The sequence below is a fragment of the Pseudochaenichthys georgianus genome, chromosome 21 (genome assembly GCF_902827115.2).
Source record: "Pseudochaenichthys georgianus chromosome 21, fPseGeo1.2, whole genome shotgun sequence".
NCBI lineage: Eukaryota > Metazoa > Chordata > Actinopteri > Perciformes > Channichthyidae > Pseudochaenichthys > Pseudochaenichthys georgianus.
In genome coordinates, this window is record NC_047523.1 from 1,647,549 (window position 1) to 1,667,372 (window position 19,824).

Below are 19,824 nucleotides of genomic sequence, written 5' to 3' on the forward strand. Positions count from 1 at the left end.
GAGGATGTCAACAATCCTGTGGGAGCCATCAGGGAAGTAGTATGGTGAGAGTCAAGCAGGACCACAGTGACATGTTCAGCCACGACTCGAAATCCAGGACTCAGATCAGGACTCAGGATCAGCCACGACTCAGGATCCCGGCGTAGATAGACACCAAAAAGAAATTTGGAGGAAACTGTGTTATTGGGAACATGCGAGTACACAGGTACAGACAGAGAGAAGGAAGAAGTAAGGTGTCCCCCGACAGTCTAAGCATATAGCAGCAAAACTAGGGGCTAGGGGAATCTAATCAGCACTAACTATAAGCTTGATCAAAAAGGAAGGTCTTAAGCGCAATCTTAACCTGTTAAGCCCGAGAGACCCCGGTACCGGGGCACTGCCGCAACATCTTGCAGGAAACAGTGTCTGAGGGCATGTTCATTTAATAAACTATGTGTTGTGTTCCGTGTATAGAGCTGTGTGTTTGTGGGAGCCCCTAGTGGCGAGTGATAACAGCGCAGCTTTATCTACCACAGGAAATAGTCATACAGGAAGTTGTGTCAGACAGTTGGGAAATTACATAGATATATATAAACACTAGATGGCTCATGGGAGATTTTCCAGCGTAGCTGACCGGCCGCCATCTTGCTACAGTCAACAGTTACTCTGATTCGCGTTATGGTAGCTGTTGTAAGGTGAGTGATCTGCACAAAAATACTCTTAACTCACTGAAATCTTGACTGATTTACAAACGGTTTGGTTTATTATAAACATGATTAGCATGGCTATGATACAGGATGCTTGGACATGTTGAGATTGCAGCTTTTCTTTGTGTATGTGGTTGTATTTATTAGCTGGCTAATAACAAGAGGCTGTCAGTGAGACCTAGTATTACAAAGTTGAACCAGCAACGTTCCACCAGTGGGAGAGGCAGAACTGCTCTTTCTTCTCAACACAACTTAAGTTACATATGATTTCTTCCAAGTGGTTTGGCTTGTTAAAAACATCTTGCATTATGATACAAGAATTTGCTGGCTTTGTGTTTACAGAAGTACCTGACTATGCCGGACTTTTGTGCAGCCTACGGATGCTCTAATCACCGCAGTCTGGAAACAAGAACCCGTGGGATCACCTTTCACGTGTAAGATAGGACAATATTATGACTAAAATTAGGATAATCATTAATTACTTAGTGGATGTATGTACATTACAAGTCCTGCTACACAGGATCAGTGGGGCTATGTGAGATAATAGTATTGCAAGATTGTTGTTGACCCAGCCTCTTTAGAATATGTTGTTACCATTTCTTTACACAATTATTTAATGTTTCTATTGGACACCTTTTTTATTACTCTTAGTGTGGTTGTCTTATTCTTAAAGTAGGCTATACATTAGGGGTGTAACGGTTCACAGAAGTCACGGTTCGGTTCGTACCTCGGTTTGGGGGTCACGGTTCGGTACGGTTCGGTACAACAAGAAAAAGCAAAAAAAAGTCCCAAATGCATAATTCCAGGTTTGTTGTTATTTATTTTTGAACAGTAGTGCAAGTTTCAGTTTCAAAATAAGGAACTCTGACATTTTGAATAATTAACTCTGTATTAAACAGTTAAAAACAAACCATACACACTCAGATGGCCATATTATCTATAATGGCTGAAGTCAAACAAAAAGGTTTCATCAAGCTGTAAAACTAAAAAGAATGTCTTACATCATAAATAATAAGAAAGTGTTTCAAGAGCGCAAAGTCGTTGAAAAACATATGCCAAAGCTTCCGTTATTTAGTTTTGGTTTCACGGCTCTCATGTCAATTGGCTTCTTAAAAACAGCGGGGATCAGCTGTTGAACTGCTGTTGTCTTTTGCCGGGCTCCGGTGATTGGCAAATCTGGGTACTGATATGATTTAGCATGTTTGGCGTGTGTTGCCATTAGCATACCGCACCGCTGTAGAACAATGCCGACACACCGTCCTCGTCGGATCTACCACTCGCACACTTCATCGTTATTGTAGTCCACAGGGAACCCGAAATGTTCCCACACAGCGGATTTAAAAGAAGCAGGTGGGTTCTCGCTCCTGTGTGTTATCTGAACTCACCATACTAACTTTTCTTCTTCTTGTATTTAGTTCGTTTTGTTGTTGTGTTTCTTCTTGTTCTTCATTTGTTGTTTAAGGGCGGCTGGCAAACAGCTTTTAGGCGCAATACCGCCCCCTGGATTATAAATAGTGTAGTGGATACTACCCTGAAGGACAGACTTTTTTCCCACTCGTAAAAAAAAAGGCGTATTCGCCGTGTGACTGCACGTGCCGAACCGTGACATCCGAACCGTGACGGTACGGGACGAATACGGATACCGTTACACCCCTACTATACATACATGCATACATACCAAAAATATGATAATTTCGGTGTGTATTTTTGTCCTACCCTTAATGTTAAAGGAAAGAAGGGAGGAACATGTTGACAATAATTTATATATCTGGCTACCTTTCTCATGTTTTAAAGGTTTCCCAAAACCAAAGAGAGGAGGAGGCAGTGGGAACTCGCCCTAAGAAGGGACGGTTTTGTTTCCTGTGACAGGACACTGCTCTGCAGTGAGCACTTCAAGAGTGAGGAATTTGACCGGACAGGAGACACAGCACTATGTTCCCCACATATGTTTATGTTTGCTCAGTCTAATAAACCCATAACATGGTTGTGAAAGAATACCAAAGCTGAGGCTGGACGATGATTGATTGTTGGTGTGCCATGTGTCACCGTGTGTCTTATTGGTTTTGTGTTATACTGTATTTTATTGTGTGCAGCTAGTCCTTATCTCCAAGACACATTTAAAACAAATAACCTTGAAGTCCCATCTCTCCCCACCTGCTCCTGCTTCCTACATCCCCTCCACACCACACCAAGTTGTTCTTCTTAATAATAATAATACATTTATTTTGGGGGGCCGCCTTTCATAACACCCAAGGACACATAGGATAGTTTATGTTTAAATTGTTCCCTATATTGCATAGGGGCAATATAGGGAACAATTTAAACAGTGGATTTTGTGATATATCAGCCGGGGTGAGACAAGACAAACCACAAATGGACTACAGAAGGACACAAAAGGACACATGGTACAGTTTATATTATTCTTGGTCTTTTTTCAATAACATATTTCAAAGGTTCTGGATTTGTTTACAAATCTAGAAACTAAATACAAAACTAGGATGATATGAAGATCTCATGTCAAAAATAATTGTGATAAATTAGACAGAACTGGCCTGTCTGTGAGCACATGTTATGTTGGTTTGGTTCTTCTGATAAAGGTGTGAATATCTAAATAATATACCAACATATGCTATTGACATTAGTTCTGTCCCTGTTCTTAAAGCTAAGGCATTGCTAAATTAACAACTCTTGGCTTACAGAGTGGTAACATGAGACCAATTTTTATATATAAAATATAAATGTATTTTAATTTTATAATTTATTTTAAATATTAACAATATAATAAAATAAATGGAAATATAAACACCGGAAAATATTTAATATAAATACCGTGTGTGTGTGTGTGTGTGTGTGTGTGTGTGTGTGTGTGTGTGTGTGTGTGTGTGTGTGTGTGTGTGTGTGTGTGTGTGTGTGTGTGTGTGTGTGTGTGTGTGTGTGTGTGTGTGTGTGTGTGTGTGTGTGTGTGTGTGTGTGTGTGTGGCTATTGCTTTATCTGATTAATGTTATTTTCATATGAAAGTCCATGATTATAAGTACGCAGTATCATAACTACATCTTTGATGTTTATAAAAAACCATACCGTTTGAAAATTGGTTGAAAATTGAGCAAGCTATGGTTATTTAAATAGTAAACCATAATGTTATGAATGAGAGAACTCCCTGTAGCAAGATGGCGGCCAAGTGGCAACGTCGGTCTCCATTGGCCAGCAGCGCGGGTGAGTCATTTAGAGTTTATATATATCTATGGGAAATTACATGTGGCAGTCCAGTTTTTGTTAGCTCCACAATCTGGCTTCATCCATCTTCTGGAGACTTGTTAAGCGCATTGTAAATATGTTAGTTGAAACTATATTAATGTAGAACAGTGTTTTTTTCATAATTTGATTGTATTTCGTACCTTTTATTATGCAATGTTAAACTGCATCTGCACCACTAGGCCTAAGCTAACGCCTCATGTCAATGACAATGTAACAGTAATCCGCTAGCGTATTAGCTCGTTGTTAGCTTAGCCTCTTTAGCATATTAGCTCGTTGTTAGCTTAGCATATTAGCTTGTCGTTAGCTTAGCATATTATCATTTAGCTAAACTCTTGTTTTCTCTTCAGTCATAACATAGATTAGTTTGTTAGCCTTCTAAGTTTTCTAACTAGTCTAGCATGACTATAGCATGGTAATTTATGTTGTGTTTCTGTATACCTGTCATGTATACTTATCCCATTGCAACTGTAAAACAATGTATTTTTCTTGTGTGTTACAGTTTTACAATAAAGAATATATGAATATTCAAGAGCTTCAGTAATCTCCAATTCCGAATCCCGTTCTCTTGGAATTAGTCGAAGTTCATATGTATGCTGACTGAATAGCTAGATTCCAGGAACATCTAGTGAGAACAGTACACTATGAATGTTTTATATCTATGTAACGGGAAGAAACTCATCTAACTGATCATTATTTTTTTGTTTTCAAAATAAAACCCACAATGCTAACGCTGAGCCTCTGAATTAGCAACGAGCGAAAAATGCTAACAGATTACTGCACCGAAATTCACTCACAAAACCATATTATTTATCTTTTCTGCACATCCAACCCATCGTTTCACATTGTGAGGTGACACAGAATCGAAGGGTACCCTCATTATCACTCAATTATACGAACTCGCAGAGATAATAACAAGAACAGACATCAAAACATGTGGCACTCGGTAGCAGAGGTGGGGACTCAAGTCACATGACTTGACTCGAGTCGCATATTTTTTGACTTGAGACTTGCTTGACTAACATTGATGAAAGACTTGACTTGACTTTGACTTGGTATTCATGACTTGAGACTTGACTTAAGCATGAGATAGATGACTTTAAAGGACTTGACTGTTTAAAATTAAATATTTGCGTTTGTTTTTGTAGTGAGATATTACGTTTAGTTTTTTCGAAAAACGTGATTATAGCGCCGTGCGCGCAAACCTGGCAACCCACTAGAAGGAAGGAGTGTCGGTTAACATGGCAGCAGCTAGCTTTACTCCACAAATAGTTAAGTTTGGATTCAAGGATTATTTTGTCGATGATAAGAAGAGAACAGCGATATGCAGGGTCTGCAGCATACAGATCAGTGACACGACCACCACAACATCCAACTTCATTCGTCACTACAAAAAACACAGAAAGGTGCATGCATGTGTTGTTTTAGCGAGAAAGCTAACGTTAAGTTTAAGCTACGTTAGACTTGGTTTCAAATCGATTAAGCAAAGAGAAGACAAAACGGTAAATGAACACTAGAACCGCCAAGGGAGAGAGAGAGAGAGAGAGAAAAAGAGATGCCTCGTTTATTTCCCCTGTGTTATTATCAGAAGTTACTGTAAACTTTTGAATAATGTAGTTCATCTACTTTTAGTAGTTTGTTTAAATGTTTTAATTATGTTGTTTTTGTTGTAGAAGTGCATCATTCCTCGATTTATTGTAAAATGAATCTGAACTTTTTGATCTGTTATGATGATAAACTGAAGCAATTTCTAAATTAACCCAATTAAGTGAGTTTTAAATCGTCCTACTTAGTTTATAAAGAAATTATGAAGAGGAACAAATTAAATGATTTGAAAATGATATCTATGTAGGCACTGACGCTGTTCTAGTGCTAACAGACATTTAAATTAAATATGTGTAATAGCAAATGCAAATTAGTCGCTTTTCGGTGCCTCCCGCTTTTTTAACGCTGATTTGGGTGACTCGTGTAATTCGTGGAGAACCGAAGAGTTTTCGGTTTTTGGGGGGGGGGGGGTCCGTCCGTCCGTCAGTCCGACTGACGGACAACTTCTCTCTTCAAAAAAGAAGAAGAGATCTAGACCGCAAAATAATTAAACAAGCGAGTGCCTGTTTTTCCTGGCCAATGATAGGTTCCTTGAACACAACACGAGCGTAACGTCTCTTCACGTTAAGTTCCCCACCCCTGCTGTAAATAATAATAAAAACCCTTGATTTATAACTTAACATCTCTGTCTCCTATTGATCTGAGTATATTATAAGGAATAGCAGTTAATTTAAGCATTATAGCACAGGGCTTTGTCAGATGGTATATTTGACGCTGTTTTTTTTCTGCTTCGAATAGTTCTTTCATTTTTCACCATACCTGTGTTTGCATCCCTGTGTATGATTTTCTTACCTGGAGTTCTGCCTTTTTGAAAATACTTTTTGAGTCCTAGCTATAGGCTATTGTCTGCAGTTCTAGGGTTAATATGAATCTAATATGATTGTCATCGGTCTAAATTAGATTTCAAATGATTAACTGTGTAATGAAGATCATAGTGTGGGTTGAATCCATTTTCATAACCACTGTTTTTTAACTGATTTAAATGCGGAAACTGGGCTTATTCATCAGAATTTCGTATGACTTGACTTGACTTGCTTGACTCTCACCACAGTGACTTGGGACTTGCTTGATACTTGTAGGTCAATACTTGAGACTTGCTCATGATTTGCACATGTAGGACTTACTCCCACCTCTTCTAGGTAGCTAAAAACGCTAACATGGATTACTTGTGTCGTAGTCTGGTTAAAAGTGGTCTTCAATGGCATTAAAACGATAAAAACGCTGCTGAAGTTAATCCATAGGTTAATCCAATGTGTATGTGTCCCTTTGAAATTATTTATGATAATCCATGAGCAATAAACCTGCTTTTCGGTTTCCAGATGTCAGAGCTAGAGATAGGTTCGCTCTGATGCAAAACTGCGTACGGGAAGCCCCCACCTTTTTGTTTTACCATGTGTGTGCGTGGGGAAATCCCCCTTCGATTCTATTGGCTCTAACGGTCAAAAAAATATGTCAATCAGCAACATCGACAAAGGGGGGCCAGAGATATGGAAAATCCACCCAAATGACCCCAGAAGTGTTTTTTTTTATAAATCTGTCTAAAAAGATCAAATGTCACTTGTTTTGCATTAATATGGTTACAGGGTACTTATTCTATGTTATACTTTAGATTCCTAAAGCTTTTAGTCTACCTTACCATCATCCAAGGGTAGTTTTCACTATAAGTAAAACAGGCTCAGGGCTAAACAGGTTAAAAACGGAGCCAGTCAGGCCCCCATTGGGTAATTGGAAATACTTTCGAGTCCCCCCTAACCGGCCTCCCACCTAGATTGGTTGGACTATTTGTACGTCATTGTACAATCATTACATTTTATCTGTTTATAATAACAAGACAAAGATCCAACCATTATTTTATATTTCATTATGGATTGAAAACGAACAAAAGTGCTTGTATTGGCAAATGATCCTTTGCCACTGAAATAAGTAGGCCTACTTCCTCGAGTAGTAGATTTTGTAATGAAAATATATGAATCAACATTAGCTACTGTTTGTACTACAGGTTGCAAATAATCACATCACTATTCATTTCCTATTTCACACATAGCCTACCTATCAATGACTTGGGTGTGCTTGCTTTCGCTTGAAGATCTTCTCAAACAGGGGCTGTTTTTTTGTTTTCATAATATCTGCTGCTAAGGTTTTGAGACAGAGGACACAGTGTTCGCTCCTCCCCACCGACCACGCTAGATGTGAAGTCCCACAGTTTGAAAAGCGCCTTTTTGTTAGCAAAAGTGGTGGGGAATTATTTTCCAGATAAAAAAAACACTATTGCATTAAGCGCTCCCTGCAAACAATACATACATACAGTATATACTGTACATGCTTACAATACTGTTTTTGACAACTAGTTCAGTGACTATGCTACGCTGCTGCAAAGCTATTCTCTATTCAATAAATACTAATATTAAATCGCAGCTCCAAACTGCAGCACTTGGGTTTCCAGAAGTACACCCAGAAAGTGAGAACAGTCCTCCAGATTGTACATGTTCCCTTGTGCAACTTCTCAAAGTGTACAATTCTTTGTGCACGCTTTTTTCAGAACATTTTAACAAATTATCCTAATGCAAAGTGGTGGGGACAAAATTAGCCATTTCCAAAAGTGGTGGTGACATGTCTCCAGTGTCCAGTATAAATCTATGCGCTGGGTTTAGCACTTGGTTAATCCTGACTATCTCAGTAAGAATCAACGCCCTCATTTACAAAGTTAAACCGTTACAGCATCATTCAGATCATTGTTTTGGGTATCAGAGATAGAAGACCAAGATATTTTACTAAAAAGGGGCCTTTCCTGAAAAAAAAATGTACTTCATTAATGTTTATCTGTATCTGGCTGTTAGCTGTATGAAGACTCATTGCTCAGAGATTGTTCTGGAGTCTTTCTGGCCAGGACAGAAAAGCAGAATACTTTAAGCCTAACAAAAGATACTATGTTAAAGTTTACTTTGTAGTACTTAAGTAGGGGTTCCTCAAAAATATGTCTAAACTAAACGAGAAATAACATGTTTTGCACGCCCTTATTGTTAAATTAAATATAATTGTACAGTAATTTGTCAGCAAATTGAAATTGTTTTCTTTTACAATGCTGCTATAGTTTAAGTTTGGTTAACTTTAGGAATGAAAAATATAAATTGTGTTATAGAAGAATGGTGGTCATGGTAAGAAACAATAAGCCGTGGATTTCCATCTGAAAGTCAAGTTTTCTCTCCAGATGCACATCATACTTCCTGCAGCTGCTAGAGGGCTCTGCCATTTGAACAGAAACGTGTTCTGATTGGCCATGTACTGATATGATTGATGCCTCAGAGCATTTAGACTGTAGAATCTAAAGAGGATTCCCCTTTCCTTTGTCCACCAGTGTATTTCTCTTTTACACAGTAACTAAAGCAAAAACTCAAGAAAGACTAAAAGAGTGACGGTTTTCGTTTTTTCCTCTATCTTAGGGAACATGTGGCACGCTGTAACAGACTCATGTGTGTTGCAGCTCCGAAGCTGTCTTTACAATAAGCTTTTGTAATTTGGTCCAAACTGCTCTAAATCGGAAAAAAATGCATAAATGGCCAGCAGTGCCCAGCTGGATGTGTGAAAGGAAAAAACTCTAACATTTTTTAATAGGGGATTCCCATAAAGCCGTTGGCTCTATAATCCCATTGTAACACAAAGAAGCTTTGAACATACTGTCATACTAGTATCTCTGTAGTACGCGTATGATGTAAATTAAAAACAATATCAGTGACCACAACACTACCACCAATTAATGAAAAAACATATTGGAAACCGTTTTATGACGAACCAAAACCTTTTCCAGCACTCAATATAAAACGAACAGTGGGAAGGTATTTACTGCATGGAAAAGCTTTGCAAGATGGTTTGGCTCTCTTTGGTTTTTGGAGCCAGGGGGAATGTGACCATTTCCTGCTGTAATGGCTTCATCACAGCCCTGCAGTGGAAATAGACTTTCTTCCTGCTTTCAGATGATTACATGGGAGGAGGGCCGAACAGCAACGACAGGACGATAAGCTATAAGAGATAATCATCAGAACTATATCAAACGAATGTTTGTCACAAAAGGAAAATCATGCTAGAGAAGAAGACTCAAAAAACACTAAATGGTCTCTTGTCAAGAGAAGAGTTTATAACATCATTGAGACTGAGGTTGTTTTACTTAAGGGGCTACGGCCACTATCGGTGTTGTGTGTTTGTTCTGATCAACCAGCTTGGTTTCCTGTACTGAAGACTCCCTATGGAGTTCCCAAAGAGTCACAGCGGGAATGTGCACGTCCTTGCATTCCTGCCCAATAACCTTAACCTCTTAAGCCCTGAGCCTATTTTTCGGGCCTCATGCTGGAAAATGACATGCCCAGAATGAATGACTATATCTTCACAACTAAAAGGGGTATATGAATAATCTTGTTATCAAAGCAATGATACAACTGTGAATTGGCTGTAGAAGTGTCAGAATCAATATAGATGTTGCTGTGTCAGAGTAAATTCAGATGGAACATAGTAAAACTATTTAAATTATAATCCGCCTAAAAAAACACATTTATAGTGACAACCACCCTTGAATGATGGAATACTAGCCCAGAACCTTTAGGGATCCAAACTATAGTATATCATAAGTATACCCTGTGTCAGGATAGATGCTAATTTAGTGAAACTTGACTTATGAGAGGTTTAGCAGGTAGGTCCAGGCGGACTCATATGTGGGTACATTTGGGTACCATCAGTACCATTTGACCTTTCTCAGGTACCAGACTGTAAAACTCATTTTATTTCATTGACAGATCACTATAGGCGTCACTGTTTTTGACCTTTTTGGAAAATTCACCATGACCTCTATACCTTTTTTCACCACAAAGCGTAATGGTGCGCCAGCTGCCAGTCAGACCTATGCATTACGCATGGCCGCATCTCTGGAACCCATTGGTAACATTGGGTGATTGACACCTCTTTGTAACCGTTAGAGCAAATATAATCGAGGGGCAGTTCGTAAATCCATGTAAACATTACAATTGGTCAGTTAAAATGACGCACACACATGCCCTAAAGCAGATGCTAAACATTATCAGTGTGCGAAAAAGTACACGTCCCACCGTCCGGGATGTGTTATTTATAATATCGGACAAGTAGATCTTTCAATTGACTTGTCCGGCGGACAAGTGACGTTTTTCGCCCTGACAAATTATTGATAAATTCAGTTTACAAAAGGCAGAACTCATTCGCAAATTGTACGTGTCCGCCATTGTTCGTTTAGAAATGTTAGTTTCGGTTCTGCTTGTCGATTCCTAAGGAAATGCATCTCGCTGCTTTCTGTACAGTTAGACGGGGGCGGGGCGGAGCGGAGCGGGGCGGGAAGTGTAGCACAGTGGCCGGGTTGGGAAGCAAAACTCGGTTCCGAGTAGGAACAAATAACAAATGTCCGGTCCCGGGATTAATAAGAGTTGTGAGGACAGGAGGCGAGGCCGAGCCCCGCGGACTGCAGCTCTCTCTCTCTATGCTCTCTCTATGCACGGTGCAGCTCAGCGTCACTCTCTCTCTCTCTCTCTCTCTCTCTCTCTCTCTTTTTCTCTCTCCACACAGCAGATCCGCTGCCCGTTTAACAACCTCATCTTTGTCAAAATGTCTTTCTCTAACACGTAATGAAGGTTATTAAGCGTTTTAGCTCCTGTGTTGTTAATATTGATGCCATTTCCTTTATGAAGTGAAGCAGCCTCCCTGTCTGTGTCCTCGCACTGTCCTCACATCCCCGGACCCCCAGACTCGGAGGAGCAGAGATGTCAGTATTGTTTATGAAGCAGGGTATAGAAAGTACATTATTGAAATGAAAATACTATTTATTTACTTTTACAAACAGTGAGTAGCTGGGCAGCTGCAGCATGTGTAAATAAATGCGTGCAAGCGTCTTTGAGTTGTAGAAAAGCGCTATAAATATAATGTATTATTAGTATATGTCCTATGTGTTGGACATGTGTGGTTGGACTGTGTCTCACAGGCAGGTTGCAGTGTAGCATCAGAGGAGACTGGTCCAATCGTACATTCTCAAACTGCACCACTTAGAACTAACTAAACAATGCAGAGATTATTTTGATATAATTGTGTTCAATAACCGTAAGAAATTCAACAGTATGAAGTGATTTGTAATTGGAATACAGATTTGACTTAATGTTTTCATAAATATATTTTTCTCCCAGTTTGTCATGGGACTTATTTTTACCCTCTCAAAGAACCGGAACCGAAAATAACCGGAATCTAAAAGCAGAACCGGAATTGTTAAAATCCAAACGATACCCAACCCTTTGTGTGATGCAGTAAAATCTTACCGCTCACTTACGTTAGCGGTGTCATAAAAACCGTGGGAAAATGTAAAATACGATGGTGAAGAAGAAGATTCCAGTGGCCCAGATTTTTGTCCATTCTGGACAAGTGAAAAATGTATTCGGACAAGTACATTGCCAAACTCACTTGTCCATGGACAAGTACTCTCTAAAAACTTTTTCTCACACTGATTATACGCCGTTTATTACAATACATGTAATGATGGATTATCAGTAATCATTTCAAAGTGACACGGAGACATTGGATTAACCTTCAGCAGCGTTGTTATGCCCTTGAACACAACTTTTGATCACAAAACAGCAAAGGTAAGACATATTTATATGTAAAGTGAAGTTGTTTGTTGTCCTTTCCTGGCTGCTAGTTCAGTGAGTTTGTTTTCTTCCATATGATATGTCGTTTGTGCAGATAGCATGAAGTAGAACAATCGATATCACCACTTATGTGCCCTAGCACCGTTAGCATGTTTTCGTTAAGTGCTGATTTAGATGCTTGGTGTTGGAATTGTGATTCGTTTAGGTAAAAATTGTTATTATCGTCTGTTAGCTGAGTTAAGTGGGTAAGCCACATTAATAGGTTGTTAAATGTTAACAAGCCCTGGGATGCTGTTCTTATAAGTACCGAGGGCAATCGGGCTCTCGAGGTCTAAGGTCTCCTATCATGCAAAATGCACTTGTTTATGTCTTTTATACATAAATACACTGAACAAAAATATAAATGCAACACTTTTGTTTTTGCTCCCATTTTTCATGAGATGAACTCAAAGATCTAAAACATTTTCTATAAACACAAAATAACCATTTCTCACAAATATTGTTCACAAATCTGAAAACATCTGTGATAGTGAGCACTTCTCCTTTGCCGAGATAATCCATCCTCCCTCACAGTTGTGGCATATCAAGATGCTGATTAGACAGCATGATTATTGCACAGGTGTGCCTTAGGCTGGCCACAATAAAAGGCCACTCTGAAACGTGCAGTTTTGCTTTATTGGGGGGGTCTGCGGGGGTCCGAAAACCAGTCAGTATCTGGTGCGACCACCATTTGCCTCACGCAGTGCAACACATCTCCTTCGCATAGAGTTGATCAGGTTGTTGATTGTGGCCTGTGGAATGTTGGTCCACTCCTCTTCAATGGCTGTGCCAAGTTGCTGGATATTGGCAGGAACTGGAACACGCTGTCGTATACGCCGATCCAGAGCATCCCAAACATGCTCAATGGGTGACATGTCCGGTCAGTATGCTGGCCATGCAAGAACTGGGATGTTTTCAGCCTCCAGGAATTGTGTACAGATCCTTGCAACACGGGGCCATGCATTATCATGCTGCAACATGAGGTGATGGTCGTGGATGAATGGCACAACAATGGGAATCAGGATCTCGTCACGGTATCTCTGTGCATTCACAATACCATCAATAAAATGCACCTGTGTTCGTCGTCCATAACATACGCCTGCCCATACCATAACCCCACCACCACCATGGGCCACTCGATTCACAACATCGACATCAGAAAACCGCTCACCCACACGACGCCACACACGCTGTCTGCCATCTGCCCTGCACAGTGAAAACCGGGATTCATCCGTGAAGAGAACACGTGAGCATTTGCCCACTCAAGTCGGTTACGACGACGAACCGGAGTCAGGTCGAGACCCCGATGAGGACGACGAGCATGCAGATGAGCTTCCCTGAGACGGTTTCTGACAGTTTGTGCAGAAAGTCTTTGGTTATACAAAGCGATTGTTGCAGCAGCTGTCCGAGTGGCTGGTCTCAGACCATCTTGGAGGTGAACATGCTGGATGTGGAGGTCCTGGGCTGGTGTGGTTACACGTGGTCTGCGGTTGTGAGGCCGGTTGGATGTACTGCCAAATTCTCTGAAACGCCTTTGGAGACGGCTTATGGTCGAGAAATGAACATTCATTTCACGGGCAACAGCTCTGGTGGACATTCCTGCTGTCAGCATGCCAGTTGCACGCTCCCTCAAAACTTGAACGTTCACCGTGTTGAATGCAGCAGACAGGTCCAAAAGGATGATGACAGAGGAGAGGGAGGCTGCTTTAGCAGTGTGCAGTTCCTCAGTGACAGCAATGAGGGCAGTTTCTGTGGAGTGACCTGCCTTGAAACCAGACTGGTGCGGATCCAGAAGGTTGTTCTGATGGAGAGAGCAGGAGAGTTGTTTAAAGACAGCGTTCAAGTGTTTTAGACAGGAACGGGAGGAGAGAGACAGGCCTGTAGTTTATAACATCAGACGGGTTGGGAGTGGGTTTCTTTAGGAGAGGGTTTACTCTTGCCTCCTTGAGACTGTTTGGAAAGTGACCAGAAGTTAGAGAAGTGTTGATGAAATGGGGGAGAAACGGTAGAATATCAGGAGCGATAGTCTGAAGGAGGTTTGAAGGGATAGGGTCCAGAGGACAGGTGGTAGGGCGGGCAGAGGTAATGAGGGTAAGAACCTCACTTGGAGAGAGAGGGGAGAAGGAGGTTAGTGTGTGGGTGGAAGGAGGGTCTGGTGACCCAGCGGTGAGTAGAGGTGAGTCAGAAAAAGAAGAGCGAATATCATCAACCTTTTTTTCAAAGTGGTTAACAAAGTCGCTGGACAGAAGTGAGGAGGGGGGAGGGGCTTTGGGAGGGGGGGGGTCCAAGAGGGTGGAGAAGATGGAAAATAGTTTTTTGGGATTGGAGTAGGAAGATTGGATCTTATCTTGAAAGAAAGTGCTTTTTGCCTGAGAGATCGAAGCAGAGAAAGAGGAGAGGAGAGCCTGATAGGTTAGGAGGTCGTCGTGGTGTTTGGATTTCCACCGTTTCCGCTCTGCTGCCCGAAGGATGGTTCTATTAGCACGCAGTGCGTCATTTAGCCAGGGAGCAGGAGGGGACTGACGAGCCTGCCGAGATGTGAGAGGACAGAGAGGAAGAGAGAGTCCAGAGAGGATGAGAGAGTAGAGAGGAGAGTTTCCGCAGCAGAGTTTGGAGGCAGGAGTTGGAAGGAGTCAGAGGAAGGGAGGGCTGAGAGCACCGATGAGGCAAGGGTAGAGGGGGAGAGGGAACGAAGGTTACGGCGGACAGGTGCAGGATGAGAAGAGACTAGTTTGTTATGTTTGGAGAGGGGTAGAGAGAATGAAATGAAGAAGGGATCCGAGGTGTGGAGCGGGTTTACAGAGAGGTTAGAAGTAGCACAGTTCCTTGAGAATATGAGATCAAGGACACTGCCAGCTTTATGAGTCGGTGGGGACGGAGACAGTGAGAAAGCAAAGGCGGTTAACAGAGATGTTAGTTCGTCTATCTTCCCCGTCTGGAGGTTGAAGTCTCCGAGAAGTACAGCGGGAGGGCCAGATTCAGGGATGTGTGAGAGGAGATTATCTAATTCCTCCAAGAAGTCCCCCAAGGCGCCTGGTGGACGGTAGAGAACAACAATGGTCAGTTGTATAGCATGGGTTACTGTGACGGCATGGAATTCAAAGGTGGAAGGAGTGAAGTTAGGTAGCTTGAAGAGGGAAAAGCTCCATTTGGGAGAGAGCAGGAGACCAGTGCCACCTCCTCTGCCAGTGGGTCTGGGTGTATGGGAGAAGGAATATGCTGTGGAGAGAGCTGCTGGGGTGGATGTGTTGGATGGAGTAATCCACGTCTCAGTGAGAGCAAGGAAATCCAGAGACTGCAGGGAGGCGTAGCCAGAGATGAAGTCAGCCTTAGGAACAGCTGACTGGCAGTTCCACAGGCCGCCTGAAACTAGATGCTGGATCTCAGTGGAGCACGTGGGATAGACGAGAGCAGACTGGTTATAGCGATTAGGAGATACACGGGGCCAGTGATAATTGCGAGAAGACACATAAACAGGAATGGAGAAAATACACATGATTATAGCATGAGGGGCTAGAAAGCTAAAGAAAACACCAGCGATACTTAGCTCAATCAAGGTAGGATTTGCCTCTTCTTTGCCACCCTCGTGACTCCCGCAGGACTCCAATGTCTTTTTCCGTCTTACTCCCGCAGGACTCCAATGTCTGTGTCCGTCTTCGGCTGTCTGACGCTGAAGGAAAGAGCTACCTAAATGGACGCCTGATTGCTGAGTTCACACAGCTGTGGGGCCACGTCCCTTTAATTAGTTAACTCTCTACAGCTGATGGGCGACAGCTGAGAGGCCCTGCCTATTGTAATGCAGGCTTGAGTGCCTACTGAGCCCTGTGTAACAGGTTCACGTGATCAGATCTGAGATTGAAAATCTCTCAAAAGCGCCGATTTAGCTACAATAACTACAGAACAATTATACAGAGTAGAATAACTGAAATAGAGAAGTCAGAGGGAGGGGACATGCACGTCGCAAAGCATACTCTGAGCTGAGTTATTGACAGATTCGAATTTCACAGATCAATAACTCATAAACATAACGTTGGCCGTAGTTTGGACAACCCTGATGTAGTGTGAGCAGCAATGTACTATTGATGTGTGAAAGGGGTTTGGTTGCACTACATTGTAAAATGTATATGCTTGCTATGATTGTAAAGTCATGTTGTTTGTATTTTTACAACGTTATGTTCATGAGTTATTGATCCGCAACATTTGCATCTGTCAATAACTCAGTTCAGAGGCCCCATAGATGGCAGTGTCTCATGATCAGGGGGTCCATCACAAAAGAAATGTCATTTTGTCATCTTCCTCAGACAAAGTATCCTTAAGACTTGGTGAACTCGTGATGAACTCTAGCGCCACCATGAGGAATGTGTGACTTTGAGTATCTATAAGATGGCAATGATCCTTTAACTTTTAATCTAGCACCATCATCAGGACAAAGGTAATACTAATTCTACTTTATTGACTTATTACTGAATAACTGAAAATGGATCACTTTATGCTTAGTGCTAATTAGTATGTTAGCATTGTTAGTATGTTAGTTAGTGTACATATTGGTGATGCTAACATGGTGATAGAGTTTAGCTTAACCTTATGTTGTGTTTGAGTCTCCCGTGAACCATTTCAAGTTAAAATTATATAATAACTACGCTCAAGTTTTTTTTATCGGAACAAGTGTCATGATATCCTCCACAACAGCTATATAAACACTACTAAACTGATTTTGACAATTTTAGCCAACTCTGAAGGTCTCTAAAAAAAAAAGCGTATCATTTGGTGTTCGGGTCTGGGAAGACCCAGTAGCAATGTTGTGGGCGACTCAGGGTCAAATTTGGCCCAATCAAGATTCATCTTTGACTTTATTCAAAACTGTGAAGTACTAGGAGCTGATCAAGACGTCTTTGTAAGGTGCACCTTAAAATGAGATGTTCTATGTGTGAACATTGTGTACAAAAAGATAACGAATAATTGAAATACAAGTTTCAAAATATGTCAAAGGTTACTTCAGCCTTTGCAGACCAGTTATATGCATAGAAACATATAGAACACACTACAGGAGAGGGAAAACCTCAAAAAGCATAGTAGGGCCTCCGAGATTAACACAAACGTATACAAACAAAAAAGAAAACCGGGGTGACTCATCCCTTCCAAAGACTGTTTTCATATTTATATAATCCACAGACTTATGTCTGGCATGGTGGAGCAAACAAGGACATGTAACTGCTGGACAGGTCACATGGCTTAGATCAACTATTTGTTAGAGGGGAGAATGTGGGATAGCATCCTTTTGTTTATGAGAGGAGATAATTAAGTCACAATGGATTGTGTAGACTCTGCACTCACATCACATTAAAGGAACTGTAATGGCTCAGCACATAGAAATAATAGCAACTTTTTCTCCAAGTTGTAATGTGTATCTATCAGAGATGTTCACAAGTCTTTTTTTGCAAGTCCAAGTCAAGTCTCAAGTCTTTGGTCACAAGTCCAAGTCAAGTCTCAAGTCTTTGTGGGGTGAGACTTGATCAAGTCTCAAGTCTTTGGTCACGAGTCCAAGTCAAGTCTCAAGTCTCTAAAAAATAAAATTCTCAAGTCTCTTCTGGTTGTAATAAGCCTTCTATTGTCTGCTGCTATCCAGTCTGTTAAGAATACTGCACAGCTATATCTAAGAAATTCAAAGCACTTACTGTGTTATTATCACTCCTATATCTATTAGCATACAGTATCAGTACTGATTAGTTGTTTGTTATATGATCACTTTAAACAGGCTATTGCAATGCAATATGAGGACAACATCACACTTTAGCTAAATGCAAACAACTTATAAGCAAAACACTTCAGAATCAGAAATCAGTATCACAAATACTTTATTAATCCCCCGCAGGGAAACTGTTAAAAGTACTTAAAAGCGGGTAATGATTAACGTTACCGACCTTTTGTATGTCATGTCAAGAGTTGGATGTCAACGCCACTCAACTCAAACAAGTGTGACAAGCAATTCACTAATCTTTTCAAATATTCAGTTACAAAGCTAGTAGCAAGCTAAGTTAGCATTACATAGCTGATGCTGAGCTAAACATGTTTGCTAACCGTCCATATGCGTTAATGTGACTGACCTCTCCTGCCTGCTGAAATTCGACGTTGTTGCGCCAGCATCCTTGATTTTGATATTGCAGACTTTGCAGTGTGCGCTCCTTTTGTTGGTGCCGCCGGCGTTTTGTTCGAAGTTTTTGTAGTTGAACCTAATTACAAGCGGTACAGCCGCAGGTGTGCCGCCGGTCGCTATGGTGTTACTACGAGGTAGTAACAGAGGCGCGCACGTCTGCGTAATGAGCCCGGCTAAAGTAACTGGATGGCCTGCCTGCCTGTCAGCCTTCCATCTGGGCACAAACTGATCTCGTGCCCTCATTGGTCATGTGCGCGTTCGTGTGTGTTGGAGGAGGCGGGCTCTATAAGGAAGTAGCAGCCTCTAGCAGATTATCTCCGGTTGTGTATTTTCAAATTCTAGCGATCTCGAGCCGGTTTCTCTCAAATGTACCTACCCCACCTTTAATACGCCAACAATAGAAAACACAATGATTGTTCACGAGTCCCAACACACGAGTCCAAGTCGAGTCTGAAGTCTTTTGGTCACGAGTCTAAGTCAAGTCTGAAGTCTCTGTGTGTGCGACTTAAGTGCGACTCGAGTCCGAGTCGCAGACTCGAGTCCCCATCTCTGGTATCTATGGAACCTGATCCCTCTCTAAGAAATATGTTGACCCACCCAAAGTGCAAATAACATTCTTAAAACGATATTATCCCACGTAGTAGGCTACCCTTAAACCAACATGGATTATTAACAGAGATAGGCATGCATTCCGATGCTGCTGCTGTAACATTACACATTAAAGCCTTGCATTTGTTTTGCCCTACAAGAAATGAAAGTTGATATGAAGACTTTAGATTGTTACAATGTGATCCCTCAAAACTCTTCTATAACAAGATCCATGACATGTGACTGAGGACTAAAGCCCAATTGGCCTCCACATAACCTCATGACCACTGGACTCTTTAATACAGAAGACATGCCCAAAACAATTGCATCCAAAGCAATTGATTTAGTGTTTTTTTGTTTTTTTCCAACATAATTCCATATTCAACACAATGTATGTAATACCACTCTCAATGAGCCGGACCTTAGTGAGTGGAGGAAGGCGCAGAGGAGGCTTGTGTCCCTGCCTTTCTCCCTCCTGGTTAACTAGACATGTGATTAGCATTGCTGTCTGCTACTTAGTTTGCCCTCCAGCCAGTGTGCTCTGCCTTCGGAGGAAATACTGCCTGCAGCTACTCTCACAACACCAAGGTAAGACATATTTACACACATTGATCTGCCAATGTTGTTAGGAGAAAAACAATTGTATTATTGCCTACATGTGGTTGTTTCTCGTTTTGTTTCATTTTTTGGATTTCTGCTTCGTTACCTGTCAATGTGCAACAATGTTCTCATTACATTATGTGACCAAACTAAGTCTGAAAGTGGTCTGGTGTGAAATTAGAGAGACAAATAATGCATCGTTTTTGAAGAAAAGGCCAAAAATGCCAAAAAGAAATGTTTTCATTCTATCTG

General features: G+C 41.2%; 1 protein-coding gene across 1 annotated transcript in view; it reads left to right on the plus strand.

Moving 5' to 3' along the window:
- Positions 1-19,503: 19,503 nt before the first annotated feature.
- The window catches only part of mlphb (melanophilin b), a 68,180-nt gene continuing 67,859 nt past the window's right edge, over positions 19,504-19,824 (plus strand). Inside the window, exon 1 of the mRNA XM_034110413.2 lies at positions 19,504-19,560. The gene's annotated coding sequence lies outside the window, so the exon portion shown is untranslated. The remainder of the gene's footprint in view (positions 19,561-19,824) is intronic.